The following is a 16,063-nucleotide window of genomic DNA, read 5'->3' as shown; positions in this document are numbered from 1 at the left end:
CGTTAAGTGTCCTGAAATAGTAAAAACTATAGATGATAATAAAGCTGAGGTATCTACAGATATGTCGGGTATAAAGAAAATCCATAAGCAGTTAGCATATAACATAGAAACATATATTAACGGTACAAAATATATAATAGACGAAATTACAATTAGAGATTTATCAGTAATAAATGATGACATGATATTAGGATTAAGATTTTTACAACATTCTCTCCAAACCACTATTATACATGAAGAAGGTGTTACATTTGTCCCTTATCAAGATAATGTCCCATACATATCTGAAGTACGAAAACAAAGAAAGGCTGTACAACTAGCTGAAATATCCAACTCGAAAGTTGAATATGAGACACAGCAGAATCCCCTAAAACCTGCAATGAAGAAGATCTAGTGAAGCTATAGAAGAATATCATATAGAAAATACTTCCATAGATTGCATAGGACTACAATCATTTGCACCAAATTGGTATAGAGATATAAAGTCCAAAAAGGATATAGACAAGATTGTGCAAAGGTTAGAACATATACAAATTATAGGAGAAATACCAATGAAACATTGGGACAAGAACTCCATAATTTGTAAGATAAACATCATAAACCCAGATTATATAATCAAATCAGGCCCAATAGAGGCTACACCAAAAGATATAGAGGAAGTTAAGATGCATATTGAAGATTGTTAAAATTAAGAGCAATCAGAGAGAGCAAAAGTCCTCACCGTTCAGCTGCATTTATAGTTAGAAATCATGCTAAAGAAGCTACGGGTAAGTCTAGGATGGTAATTAGTTTTAAAAGTCTTAATGATAATACGGTAGATGATGCCTACAATATACCTAATAAACAAGAATGGATCATTAGAATCCAAGGGAGCAAATATTTTTCAAAGTTTGACTTAAAAGGAGGATTCTGGCAAGTAAAGACGGTAGAGGAATCTATTCCTTGGACAGCTTACACTTGTCCACTAGGCCATTATGAATGGCTAGTAATGCCATTGGGTCTAAAGAATGCACCTGCGTTATTTCAAAGAAAAATGCAAAACATATTCAATGAGAATCAATCATTCATATTGGTATACGTAGATGATTTGCTGGTCTTCTCAAAATTATATAAAGAGCATATAGCTCATCTTGAAGTCTTCTTTAGAAAGGTAGAACAAAATGGACTCATACTATCTAAAAAGAAAATGGTAATTTGTAGAGAGAAAATAAATTTCCTTGGTCATGAAATAGGAGAAGGAAAAATATATTTACAAGAACATATTGCAAAGATAATTTTGCAGTTCCCTGATAACATGAATGATAAAAATATATTGCAACAATTCTTAGGAATTGTAAATTATGCAAGGAATTATATAGATAACCTAGCAAAACTTGCTGGACCTTTATATGCTAAATTAAGAAAGAATGGTCAAAGATATTTTAACTCAGAAGATATAAAACTAGTAAGGACCATTAAAGACAAGGTCAAGAATTTGAAACCTTTAGAATTACCATTAGAAGACTATTACTTTATAATTGAAACCGATGCCTCTAAAGTAGGTTGGGGAGCTATATTAAAGCAAAAACCCAACAAATATTCTCCCAAAACTAAGGAGAAAATATGTAGATATGCTTCAGGAAGTTACAAATTAAAGACATTAAATAATATTGATAGAGAAATTCTTGCGGTAGTTCACGCAATTAATGCTTTTAGATTATATTTAGGATTTAAGGAATTTACAGTACGAACAGACAGTGAAGCAATATGTAGATATTATAATCAGATTAATAGCAAGAAAAGTTCAACTAGAAGATGGGTATTATTCGAAGATACTATAGCAAGGAATGGATATAAAGTAATATTTGAACATATCAAAGGTAAAGATAATAGTTTGCCTGACATATTATCTCGCTCCTCAATTTTACAGCAATGAAGAAAGGATCACTTCCTGGAGGACATGAAGCATACATATTTGGAGAAATGAATAAGCTCAAATTATTTGCACCAGTTACTTTCAACTTCAAGCCTAAAAGTCATATCAAAATTAAAGACACCCAGAGGTGCATACTGGACAATTTCTGGTTTCAATACACCAATAAAACAGAAGACCAAGGTTACATGCTAGCAATCCTTAATAGCCTAGTTGAATACTTTAATGAATTAAATCAAGGCAACCCCAAAGCGCCACCAAAGGAGATGCAAAAAGAAAATACTCTATATATAATATTTGATGGAAATAAGCCAGGAATATATATGAGCTATGAAGATATTATAAAAGAGAAATTTGAGGCAAGATGGAAGAAAGAAGACTTAACATGGAAAAAATATGATGATTACAATGATGCCCTAAAATGGGCAAGCGACCTAATTGGGCAAGATTATTATATAGACCCAAAAGCCAAAGAATATATCGAAAGATGAAGAGGCATAAGTAGCAATATAACCACTCTATCACTTCCTAACTATACAAAGGGAAAAGCATCAAGCTCCCGGAAGGCTAAAGAAGAAGAATCCCCCAAATATGAGACATGCAAAGAATGCCTTATCAAAGGAGTTGATCCTTTGGACGGAGAATACATAGAATTGAAGATAGATGAAAAATATAAAGAAGTTGCAAAGACAATGAAGGCAGAATTGAAGGAAGAAATTTTAAAAGAATTATGATCAGAAATGTACAAATTTTTTGAAGAGCTAAAGAAAGAATATGATCAAAAATACGATTTCACTATTTCTGAGGTAGATCATACGGATATTGCCGGGCACGGGCAACCAATTGAATAAAAGAAGGAAAGTAATAATCAAATATTGTCAGGGAAACTGATCCACGGACACCTATGGGGACCGGGCCCCTTTCGGTTCGGAGAGGGGCGGAGGTCGCGCAAAGAGCGGATCGAGGCAGTACACGCGAGCAGTTTACCCAGCTTCGGGCCGCACGGATGCGTAAAACCGTACTGCTGCTTGTTTGTGTATTGAGTTCTTGCTCAGGAGCGATGGACGCTACTAGACTGAGCTTGGGAATGTTCTTGGTGCTTCGAATGAGCCGAACCTGGACTGAACCCCTTCTACGTTGCGCCTGGGCCTCCTTTTATACTCTCAAGGGGTCACCGACAGGTGGCAACGTAGACTAGAAGGGTAAAAATGGAAAAGGATGCGGTAGGTGCAGCTACCGCTACTGTGGACATAGTGCACCCTACCTAACTCTGACGGCAGGGGACAAGGTCATTGAATGCACATCTGAGTTGCCTAAACAGTGCAAAAAGTGACCGTTAGGAGCGCCACCATTTGCCACGATGGCCTTCTCTTCATCTCCGCTTGCCACCGCGTACCCCTGGCTGCACAGGCTCCCGCCACGCGCCCCTGAGAAACCCTCATGGCGACACGCGGGTGGGTGCGCTGGAGCGCGGGTACAGAGTGGCAGCGGGCCCCCGGCAAGTACCTTGTCGGGGTCGTCGTCTTGTCGCGTCCGAAAGCTTGTCGCTCGCTGGACCTTGCCGGGACGCGCGGTGCATCGCGGCAAGTTTCTTGAAGTGCCGTGGTTGGCCTTCCCGGCAAGCTCCTCTTGCCGGGGCCTTGTCTCTTACCGGCAAGCTCCTCTTGCCGGGGCCTTGTCTCTTCCCGGCAAGCTCCTCTTGCCGGGGTCTTGTCTCTTCATCTTAAATACTTTGTTCTTGAATGGCTCCAAAGGAACCCACGGAGGACCCTGGCGGTCGTCCGGCAAGCCTTGCCGCGGGGCGCTGCAACTGCCCGTGCACAAGTTCGGGATACTAGGGTACCCCTACTCTAGTACACCGACAGGAGCCCCCGGGCCTGGGCCACACACGGTGCCGAGCACTGTTGGGCCAGGCCCAAAACAGGGCACGGGCACGTGCGGAGCCTGGGTCACGCCGCATATCTCTCCGCGCTCAGCTCCGACGAGGAAGAGGAAGAAGAGTAAGATTCCCTTGTTGCTCTTGTAGTTCTTCAACTTGCTATTCTTGTCTTGCATCTGATCTGACCCACCCAGGACTCTCCCTTTTCAGGACTCTGGCCCAGAGGGCAGTGAAGAGGGCCAAGGCTCAGGTGGTGATCATCGAGGACGAGCCCACTGCGACGGTAGGAGGCGCGCCCGAGACCACCTTGCCGGATCCGGCCGTCACTTTGCAGAGCAGCCCCCGGCGCAGCCCCCAACGTGAGCATATGGTTTACTTTCTGCTTCTGGGTGCGCGTGGTTGCTCTTTTCCTTTGTTGACATCTGATCACTGGTTTGTTTGTGCAGGAGCAGAACATCTTCATCAGGAGGGCGTGGTGATCACCTCCGACTCGTCGTCTGCTTCGACTACGCCGTCAAGGGCGGACTCCCCGGCAAGGGAGCGTTCTCCGGTAAGGGAGGAGCCTCCAGCAAGGGAGGAGTCTCCGGCAAGGGACAGCGCTAACGATCCGCCGGTGGTGGAGCTCATGACAGCGGATCACAGCACAGGTAGTCCTTCCTGCCCGAAACTTTCCTCGTATTCTTCTGCTGATTTTTCTTCTTGAGTGCTTGTTTGACTTCTCATTCTTCTCCGGTCGTCAGATCCACCCTCCGCGGATCCGATGGAGACCGAGGCGGGCGGCGGGGAGGACGCGCGTGGCAACACTGATGATGCCGCGGCCGCCGAAGACGGAGCTAGTGCCGATGTGCCTGCCGATGGAGAAGCCGCCAAGGCTGCCACCGAGGAAGCTGGCGGGGGATCTAGCGGTCGCACTGACGGCCCTGAGGCCGCAGGAGCGTCAGGCGCTGCACCGACCGCTGATCCCTCCGCCGCTGCCGCAGCGTCAGGCTCCGAGGAGCCCCAGCCCGGCGCCTATCTGAAGGCTGGCGAGGGCATCTTCATCAAGCTCCCTTGGGCGTCAAGCTCCAGGGCGCCGGTGGAAGGAGAAGTTTTGGATGGGGAGGTGCTCGCCTCCGCCGGGTTGTCGATCGTTGACGCGCCGGGAATTAGCAGTGACGAGCCCGAGGAGGAGCGGCTGCTGCGGAGGCTGCTGTCACTCTACCATGCCCGGGAAGCCAAGCTGGCTTATCGGGAAGCGCTTGTCGCGAAGGCGGGGGTTGACATGGAGAAGCGCGCGGAGGAGCTCCGGGGCCATAATCAAGAAGCTCTCCGGTCCCTGGCGCAGGAGCAGGAGCGGCTCGACGAGGTGCGCACAACCTTCCTTCTCGAGAAGGCCGAAGCTGAGGAGGAGCAAAGGCTGGCCGCCGAGAAGCAGTCCACGCGGGAAGGTGAACACGTGCAGCGGAAGGCCAATCTCGACAGCTACGAGGAAGAGCTCGCCGAGCGCGAGCGAGCACTTGGCGGGGCACTCAAGGAGGCAAAGGATGCTGCGGCAATTGCAGAGGCCGCCAAGAAAGAGCTGGAGGGGAAGGTGGCACAGTTGGAGGTTGATCTGAAGGTGGGTGGCGAAGAGCTTGCCGCGCTCAAGCGGGAGCGCGAGAAGGACGCCCTTGCCCACGGTGAGCTGCAGGGCCAACTCTCCGAGAAGGGCAAAGAGCTGCGCGCCGCCAGGGATTCCAACGCTGATCTGGAGCTGAAGCTGGCCACCTTGACGGAGATGTTGGACGGCGCCAAGAAACGGGAGGCGGACTTGAAGAAGGACATCAAGGCCAACGAGGCGCTGCTAGCGAGGGCCGCCGCAACCTAGAATCTTCTCAGAGATACTGTGGCGCTCTGGACGGAGGGCCTCATGAACATTGCTGCAGTCATCGAAGAGGAGTTGGTGCAATTGGGGGTGGAAGGCTTCGGGTACTCCTCCGACGAGAACCTCCACCCCAGCGCCAAGCTCACTCTGTTCTTCAAAGGCGTGGCGACGACACTTCAACAACTCCGGGAACAGATCCCAAAGCAGCTGGCTGACGAGTCGCGTTCGATTTGCGCCGGAGTTCTGGAGAAGGTGCTGGTGAAGGTGGCCTTCCGCAACCCGAGCCTCAACCTCACCAACGTCCTCAAGAGGCTGCCGGCGGACGCTGATCTTGACGCACTTAAGGCCCTCGTCGCACCCATTATGGACAGGGTGAACGAGGTCAAAAGGGTTGACGGCGGTCGCGTAGATTAGGCCGTCAGTTTTCTTCTTTTCTTGTCGCTGCCAGTCATGTCATGGGAACACTTTATTAGAGGTGCGACAAGTTATTTTTGTAATATAACTCTATCTTAGGCAAAAAAAATGCTGTGTTACTTCCTTTACTCGACTCTTGGCTTTGTATGGTTCTGCCCTACGCTTTCTAGGGAAACTTGCCAGTGCAGGCACCCTTGCCGCGAGTGCCGAGTGCGGAACTTCAGCAGCCTGATGGCGGGGTCGCTACCGACAAGCAACCTTGTCGCAACTAGTTGCAGCTCACTTAAGTTGTTAAGCGGACTCGAAACAAAGTAAGGGCGCAACTAGCTACGAGTCGGTTCCTCCGTGCACAGGTTTTCCATACAAAGCACAGTCGTTCAAGGAAAATAACCCAAAAACTTTAAAGAACTGATTGCTCAAGCTTTAGCAACTTAGCTTTTCTGTCGTCTGCTTCCCGGCAAGGAGAAACTTTCTTGAACGGCCTGGTCCACACCATTATCTTCTCCTTCCCCCCCGGCAAACCTTGTAGGCGAGGGAACCTTCCTTCTTTTGAGAAAGAGACAGAGAAATAAAGTAATGGTATGGAGCCTTACGGCTCGTTATTGCAGTGTTATTTCCTTTACTCGACTCTTGGCTTTGTATGGCTTTGCCCTACGCTTTTCAGGGAAACTTGTCGGAGCAGGCACCCTTGCCGCGAGCGCCGAGTGCGGAACTTCAGCAGCCTGCTGGCGGGGTCACTACCGACAAGCAACCTTGTCGCAGCTAGTTGCAGCTCACTTAAGTTGTTGAGCGGACTCGAAACAAAGTAAGGGCGCAACTAGCTACGAGTCGGTTCCTCCGCGCACAGGTTTCCCATACAAAGCACGGTCATTCAAGGAAAATAACCCAGCTTACCGGGGTCTGGTGCTGCACAAAGTGTCAGATAACATATGCAAAAAGGATTAGAGCATAAAAACTGACAAGATGTGCAGGGCACATGGACTTTACTGGTGCACGGGGTCTGTGCCCGGCTCTGTACAAAGGATTACATGCAACAGCGGCAAGACTTGTACAGAAGGTGGTTGCCGGAAAAGCTTCCGGCAACCGCGCCCTACGGTAAAACTTACGAAGATGTTCAATGTTCCAGGAGTTGCTCACCGGAATGCCATCTTCGGTCTCAAGGTGGACAGCGCCGGGCCTAGTGACTCATTTCACCCGATAAGGGCCTTCCCACTTCGGCGTCAACTTGTTGGAACTCTTGGCGGACTGAACACGCCGAAGAACAAGGTCGCCTTCCTCGAAGCTTCTGGCTTCAACTTTGCGGCTATGGTAGCGACGCAAAGCTTGCTGGTAGCGAGCGGCTCGCACAGCAGCCTGAAGACGGTCTTCCTCAAGGAGTAGCGCGTCATCTTGCCGCAGCTGCTCTTGCTCGAGCTCATCATAAGCGAGCACTCGAGGTGACCCATAAACGAGTTCCGTGGGGAGAACTCCCTCTGCTCTGTAGACTAGAGCGAAGGGTGTCTGGCCAGTGGCTCGATTTGGCGTCGTCCTGATCGACCAAAGAACCACCGGCAGCTCCTCGATCCAGTGTCTTCAGCACTTGTGCAGCCTGTCGAAACTTCTGGTCTTGTTACCATCGGCTCGCGTTCGGCAGCCTTGTCGCAGCAACGAGGTGCTTGGTTGCCGCGCAGTGTCGCCGTTGGCGAAGCCGATGAGGCTCTGGATAGTGGCCCTCCACTCGTCGGTCTTGTCCGCCGTCGGAGGGTAGTCTAGGAGCAATTGAGCTCGCGCCAAGGCTTCTGCTGGAGTGGTGGGCGGCAGAGGTGAATGGTGCGAGGAGCGGGACATGCTCGGACTCCTAACCACATTAGAAGGAGCAGTGTCCCGTCCAGGCGACCGTACTTCGCTCGATCCAGCATGCTGACGCGCGTGCTGGTCTTGGACGCCACGAGAACCACCAGCTTGATCTTGGCCCAGCGGACGTACGGCGCTGCGAACGGCATGACGCTGCTGGTCTCGCGCCTCCTGAGACGGGCGCGGTGCGCGCATGGATGCCGAGGTCTGTGCCGCCTTGTCCTTGGACTTGGCCGCACTGAGAGCTCCCTCGTCGACGCCCGTTCTTCTGCCGGCGTCCACTCCACCACCCGTTTGCTCCGAGGCGGTGAAAGCGATGCAAACGGAACAACTGCCTCCGAATCCTTCTTCTTCGGTGGCATGTCGATGAAGATGATGAAGATTTAGCTCGCGTGCACGCCGGATCGGGTTCACACAATCTCGACGCCCCCTACCTGGCGCGCCAAAGATGTCGGGGAAACTGATCCACGGACAACTATGGGGACCAGGCCCCTTTCGGTTCGGAGGGGGGCGGAGGTCGTGCAAAGAGCGGATCGAGGCAGTACACGCGAGCAGTTTACCCAGCTTCGGGCCGCACGGATGCGTAAAACCCTACTGCTGCTTGTTTGTGTATTGAGTTCTTGCTCAGGAGCGATGGATGCTACCAGACTGAGCGTGGGAATGTTCTTGGTGCTTCGAATGAGCCGAACCTGGACCGAACCCCTTCTACGTTGCGCCTGGGCCTCCTTTTATACTCTCAAGGGGTCACCGACAGGTGGCAACGTAGACTAGAAGGGTAAAAATGGAAAAGGATGCGGTAGGTGCAGCTACCGCTACTGTGGACACAGTGCACCCTACCTAACTCTGACGGCAGGGGACAAGGTCATTGAATGCACGTCTGAGTTGCCTAAACAGTGCAAAAAGTGACCGTTAGGAGCGCCACCGTTTGCCACGATGGCCTTCTCTTCATCTCCGCTTGCCACCGCGTACCCCTGGCTGCACAGGCTCCCGCCACGCGCCCCTGAGAAAACCTCATGGCGACACGCGGGTGGGTGCGCTGGAGCGCGGGTACAGAGTGGCAGCGGGCCCCCGGCAAGTACCTTGTCGGGGTCGTCGTCTTGTCGCGTCCGAAAGCTTGTCGCTCGGCGGACCTAGCCGGGACGCGCGGTGCATCGCGGCAAGTTTCTTGAAGTGCCGTGGTTGGCCTTCCCGGCAAGCTCCTCTTGCCGGGGCCTTGTCTCTTCCCGGCAAGCTCCTCTTGCCGGGGCCTTGTCTCTTCCCGGCAAGCTCCTCTTGCCGGGGTCTTGTCTCTTCATCTTAAATACTTTGTTCTTGAATGGCTCCAAAGGAACCCACGGAGGACCCTGGCGGTCGTCCGGCAAGCCTTGCCGCGGGGCGCTGCAACTGCCCGTGCACAAGTTCGGGATACTAGGGTACCCCTACTCTAGTACACCGACAAATATACTCAAATATAAATTGATATGAATATCAATTATTTGGGCGCGGAGGACCTATACCCGAATATTGATAGAATTCGAAATATTGATAAGGTATTATCAATAATATGGGCGGGGTAGACCCATACCCATACCAAAAAAATAAAAATAAATAATAAAAATAAATAATAATAATAATAATAATAATAATAATAATAATAATAATAATAATAATAATAATGGTAGCAAGAATAATTATGCAACAAGCAGCCATGCAACATCCGTATCGGGAAAGATCAAGGAGTTAAGCTAAAACTCCTCATTCAAGACAAGACCCTTCATCCAAGTTGCATGAAGACAATATTCAGCCATGCATGGATGACCCATATCAGGGTGCCTGCAAGGCGTGGAAGTATAAATCATGGCAAGAGTTGCAATGAAGACAAGAGCTTCAGTCTGGACAAAATCATCTGTCAAGACAAAGATTCCAGTCAAGACAAAAGTTCCAGTCAAGACAAAATTCGCGGTGAAGACAAATATTCCAGTCTGGGCAAAATTCTTAGTCTGGACAAAGTTCTTAGTCTAGACAAAAATATCAGTCTAGCATCAGATTCACGCAAGGCTTGATGTCGCAAACACTGAGGCACTTCAGCGGTGCATAAGGCGTGTCAAGCTACGAGATACCCCAGCCTCCAGCTATGACGCAGAAGAATAAAAGAGGGGAGCATCCAGCATCCCTCGCGCACTATAAAAGGAGGAGGACTGTGCGCGGACAGACACACACACACACAACAACAGTCTACACAACACCAGTCTACAGAGCATCGCAAGCACCAGAGCACCACTTCCCTCACTCTCCTCAGTAGTAGTAGTAGTAGTAGTAGTAGTAGCCATCTCCAGTTTGTAATAAACCTTTGAGGCATTGTATCATCCAATGGTGGAGGTAGGCAGAAGGTAGTCCTCTTTTTCTCTTTGTAATCCCTTCGGGGTCTCCCGAAAGGGAAATCCGTATGTAAATTATGTTGTCGAAGTGAAGTAGTTTCGGGTTTCACTTGCTTTTAATATTATGAATTTATGAAATGAGTTCTTACGCTAGGGATCCTATAGGAGAAACCTCTGCCGGTAGTTCTCTGTTTAGCCGATGTGTGGCGTTTGAATGAGAACCTTGTGGCTGTAGAGAAGTGTTCCCTTTGGATGGAACTGCCTGGGAAGACGGTTAGAATTCATCAAATAAATTTTTAATATAAACATCAAGTGAAAGAACTTAGCTGCTTCTGAAGCAACATAGTGATGAATACGGAGAGTACCGAGTAGGATTAACACAACTGCTGCATACCCGTAGGTTGTCTCGTTGGTTTTGTCAACCCGTAAAACATCCTGCATATTAATTAAAGATTAGTTAATTAAATAATTTCAAAAAAATTAAATTACCTAAGCACTTAATAATCTCGTACTTTAAATATTGTAAGAAATTAAAAGTTTTTAATAATTTAATTAATTGATATTCATATCAATTTATATTCGAGTATATTTGAATATTACTTTCCTTCTTTTATTCAATTGGTTGCCCGTGCCCGGCAATATCCATATGATCTGCCTCAGAAATAGTGAAATCGTATTTTTGATCATATTCTTTCTTTAGTTCTTCAAAAATTTCGTTCATTTCTGATCATAATTCTTTTAAATTTTCTTCCTTCAATTCTATGTATTCTCCGTCCAAAGGATCAACTCCTTTGATAAGGCATTCTTTGTATGTTTGATATTTTGAAGAATTTACTTCATTTATATTCTTTATATCAGTTCTCGATACTCGAAATAACAACCTTTCATTATCTTGGCCCAATTTGCGGCATACTTGATTTCATCACGCCTTATTTGTAGTTCTTCCAATGTCATAGGTATTCCATCGAACATAATATATGTTGGTCTTGGTGTAAAATATAATGCAGGGTTATTGATATTAGATTGCATATAACCTTTTTCTTGTCTTCTGATTATGTCCTTAATCTCCAATAAGCATCTTCCATATCATAAACATGGATATGATCTTTTGGTTTGAAATTGAATGTATTTGGCGGTAATATCCTTATTCTGGTGTTATTTCCAGATATGTAGCTTTCACTTCCTCCAACAAGTGTGTTTTTCTTCATTCCTGTAGAAATGATGATCAGAGAAATAAGTTATGTAAATTATTTTATTTGCCTTTAACATGATCATGTATGACTTTATATCTATTCTCTGTTATGTTGTCTCCCATGTTCTGGTAGAACCTATCTTGCTATTTCTTTGGTTCTAATATTTGATCTCTTTCTGTTATTATTTGGTCCTCTATTTCCGTGCCTTCAACTATAATGTTCTCTTCTTCTGTATTTGCTTTATTTTCTAAGTTAGATCTTAGATCTTCTAGTTCTGCCTCTAACTTATTTAGTCTATTTTCTAGATTTCTAACGCTCCTAGATAATATTCTATCTTCATGTTCATATTCTATTTCTTGTCTCCACCTTTGATTTGTAGATTTTAGGCATGAGTTACAAGCTTGTCTTAAGCATAAACTACATGTATACCTATTCTCTTGGCTGTGGTAATATATGAAAAAGGCACATTTTATATTATAATCACCTTTTGCCCTTATCCAATCATGTTCACAATCTACCTGGTTCATCATCTCTACTTTTAATCCTGATAGATCATCTATTAAATCTATTTCATATTCACTAGATTCTTCTTCTAGCTCTTCATTTTCTATTTCATCTGTTTCTATAATGGGGTATATTGACTCGTCATCTTTTATTTCATCATCACATACTAATATATTCTCATTAACACTATCTATAATTAATACTCTCTCTTGCTCTTCATATTTACTAGAGTACCTTTTCTGATCTTTATTAGGGCAAGTTTTACTTAGATGATCAGGTGAATTGCATGTGAAACATCTACATGTTTTATCATATGATTTTCTAGGATTATATCTTCTAACATTTCTTTTATGCAAGAATGGGGCTCTATTATCCGATTTTCGTAAGAAATATCTTTTCTTTGTTCTAAAATTTCTACTATCTCTTTGTGGTTTATAATATTTCTTACTCTTGTGTCTTTCTTCTCCATATGTAAGTGGTATTTGGACGATTTTATTGCAGAAATTATAATCAGATTTCTTCATAGACCTCTGGGCTTGTATACTTGTACATACGTTTCTAAGATGTTTAACCACGAAAGTTATAGCTTGAGATATATTTATGTCTATGCCCGCACTATCTTTCTTATATTCTTCAAATATTATTGATCCTAATGGATCTGGAACTTATTAAGATACCTTTCAACCACACCTTTATTGTAGCCTTGCTTAGCTGTGGTAGCATTGTATAAATAATGTTGAGAAAATTCATTTATACCTTTCCAACTTGTTAAAGTTAATTTTTCTATTTCTCTCAACCTTTCATTTTGCAATGTGGTATGACCCAATTCTGGATCTTCTGCTATGACCATATTTGATATGACATTGGCAAAGTTATTAGGATTACTCCCAGCTCTTTTTAGTTCTTCGTATTGGTCTGGATATGTCTCTACCCATTGTTCCCATAATATTTTTACTGATTCTCCCAAAAATGTTTCAAGATATGTTATCATATGTTCCACCTTATTCCCTATATTATATTGATTCTATATATATTTTTGGACTATTAATCCTTTCCACACACTAATTATATTCGGCCAATCTACAGGGTCATGGGCTGCTAAATTCAGAATTGCACCATCATTCCTAGAGTTTTGGAACTGCACTACTTTTTCAAAACCTCTTCTTTTAGAACCCATAAATGTATATTGTCCAGGGATATATGTAGGTTGATAATCATCTTTTTCAGGAGGCCATTTTCCAGCTGATCGAGTAGGTCTCTCTCTTTCTCCTTCTCTTTTTACAGAAGACTCGCCATATCCTCTTCTTTTATGACCACCTAAATCTACTTCCATGGCTTCCATCACATTTTCTAAATTATGCAGACTTTCGTCATCTAACGAGTTTATAAAATCAGCATTTTGCTCAGAATCAATATAATTTTTTATTTTCATATTCATCCCATGGTTCTTCTTCTTCTTCATAACTCTCCAATATTAGCTTATTATTGATATCCCATTGATCTTCTTCACTTATGGCTTTGTCCTTATGACTTTCGACTTTATTCTTAATATCGGTATTTTCTTCGCATTTAATATTATTCTTTGGCACCACTGGGTTACTAATGACTAGTTTTTTTATCCTTTATTAATCTTTTATTCTCGAAATTTCTCTAATAAAGAATAATTCTCTTTCTCTTATTTTAGGCCAATCTGATGTCATTGAATTATTATATTCCCAGTTTATGCGTTTTAATTTTTCTTCCCAATGTTTTAATTCATCTTCTAAGTCTGCCTTTTCCATGCATTCTTTTACTCCTTTATTCCTACTATCACTACTCTCTGCTTCTGACAAAAGAGGTTCTATTTCGTCTAGGGCTGCAGATTTATAGTTCAAGAATCTAATGCTACTACTTCCTTCGCTATTTTGGTAGCTTATATAATTTTTTGGCTGCTTCAACTCTTTCTTTTCTATTAATTCACTTATATTCCATTCTTCTCCTACTCTCTCTTCAGAACCAATTTTAAGAGGGCTCATAAATTTTATGCCTTTAGATTGCATGCTCTCTATTACGTCATTTACGTTTACTTTGTATCTAGAGCTGCTTTTATTCATGAGTCTTCCTATTAATTCAATGCTTACTAACAAATTTGTTCCTTTAAAATCTTCATATCCGTTGGTTTGAAACCCAAAGCTCATTTTCTCAATAAATTCTTTTACAGGCATCATTAAGTCTGGAGCTATATATGTTATTAATCTATTTTCATTCATATCTCCTTCCATAAAGCCTAGTGATGCTTTGTCTACCGACTCCCATCTTTTATCAAGTAATGTAATTAATACCTTCGTTCCTAATTTCTTTCTTGTCATTCCTTTTCCTCCAATAATATACATCCCTTGGTGAATATATTTGTAACCTGAATATTTAAGTTCATTCTCAATATGTTTTTCTAACAATTCATAAATCAACCAGATGCGTTAACACACTTAATTCTACTTCTCTAGATATTTTGTATAATCCGCTTTTACTTTCAAATATGCCATGTGATATACCTGTTGCGGTCTTATTTTTCTTAAGTGTCTCTCTGATATCTTTCTAATTCGCATTCCATGTCTATAACCTCTTCTAAATTATCTATGTCGTCACTTCTGCATGATATCGTATTCATCATGGTTAGCGGCCTAGAATCTTGCCTTATTAACTGGATGGTCTTGTCTCTTCTAGAGAGGCTTTTAGATAGTTCCATTTTTCGGAATTAATATTTTTAGAGGAAGAGACTATTCCGGATGAAGATAATATCAACTCATTGTTACCTCGTTTAGTATTTAGCTTTTCCAAAATCTGGACTAGTAGTTGTCGAATTGTGTTATTCTGTCTTATAATTATTCTGGAATCTTCTTTTGGCGAATCGTGATTTGAAAATCCGACAGGAGGTATTAAGTATTTTTCTACTTCTTTTAATGCTTGGTTATATTCACTCATTCAAGTTATGATACGACTAGAGTCTTTACTTCTTGTATTAACCTTTTAACTTCAAGTATATCGCGTCTTATTTCAGCACTTGATAATGAATCTTTATTCTTATTTACGACACCACTTAAGATTCTTACCTATGGATAAAACTTCTTCTTTGATATAGTCGTTGTTCTTACAAATTATAAGGTTTCTACCTTTCGATTCTTCTAATTTCTGTAGAACTAGATCGATTTTATTATTCAAGCCTGTATATTTTTCTACTAACTTATTGTGTTCTTTTAACAGACTTTCAAATTTTTGGTCTAGATTATCTTGCTTTTTTCCCCAAGTTATATAAAAGTTATGAATGAGGTCGACAATTAAATTTAGTTGGCTATGAGTAGTATGCCATGTATGTTCTTCAGAAGGATTTATTCTGCACCGTATGCTAATATTTTCTTTGGTAGAGAACAGTCTACCTGTACTAATTTCTAAATTTAAATACTTTAGTCTTTCAATTATTAAAACTCTGGCTGAGATACCAACACACAAACTAATAAATTAAATTATTAAAAACTTTTAATTTCTTACAATATTTAAAGTACAAGATTATTAAGTGCTTAGGTAATTTAATTTTTTTTAAATTATTTAACTAACTAATCTATAATTAATATGCAGGATCTTTTGCGGGTTGGCGAAACCAACGAGACGGCCTACGGGTATGCAACAATTGTTTTAATCCTACTCGGTACTCTCCGTATTCATCACTATGTTGCTTCAGAAGCAGCTAAGTTCTTTCACTTGATGTTTATATTACAAATTTATTTGATGAATTCCTACCGTCTTCCTAGGCAGCTCCACCCGAAGGGAACACTTCTCTATGGCCACAAGGTTCTCATTCAAACGCCACACATCGGCTAAACAGAGAACTACCGGCAGAGGTTTCTCCTGTAGGATCCCTAGCGTAAGAACTCATTTCATAAATTCATAATATAAAAACCAAGTGAAACCCGAAACTACTTCACTTCGACAACATAATTTACATATGGATTTCCCTTTCGGGAGACCCCGAAGGGATTACAAAGAGAAAAAGAGGACTACCTTCTGCCTACCTCCACCACTGGATGATACAATGCCTCAAAGGCTTATTACAAACTGGAGATGGCTACTACTACTACTAGTACTGAGGAGAGT

At 43.5% G+C, this 16,063-nt stretch overlaps 1 long non-coding RNA gene across 1 annotated transcript; it reads right to left on the bottom strand.

The window, feature by feature from the left end:
- Positions 1–10,357: 10,357 nt before the first annotated feature.
- LOC123159800 (uncharacterized) lies at positions 10,358–15,621 on the bottom strand. Its single transcript, XR_006479872.1, has 2 exons — positions 11,273–15,621; positions 10,358–10,673 (listed from the first exon to the last, which is right to left on the bottom strand). It is a non-coding gene; the product is annotated as an uncharacterized lncRNA (long non-coding RNA).
- Between the last annotated feature and the right edge of the window lie 442 nt (positions 15,622–16,063).

The sequence above is a fragment of the Triticum aestivum genome, chromosome 7B (assembly GCF_018294505.1).
Source record: "Triticum aestivum cultivar Chinese Spring chromosome 7B, IWGSC CS RefSeq v2.1, whole genome shotgun sequence".
Lineage (NCBI taxonomy): Eukaryota > Viridiplantae > Streptophyta > Magnoliopsida > Poales > Poaceae > Triticum > Triticum aestivum.
This window is presented reverse-complemented; position numbering and strand designations above follow the sequence as displayed.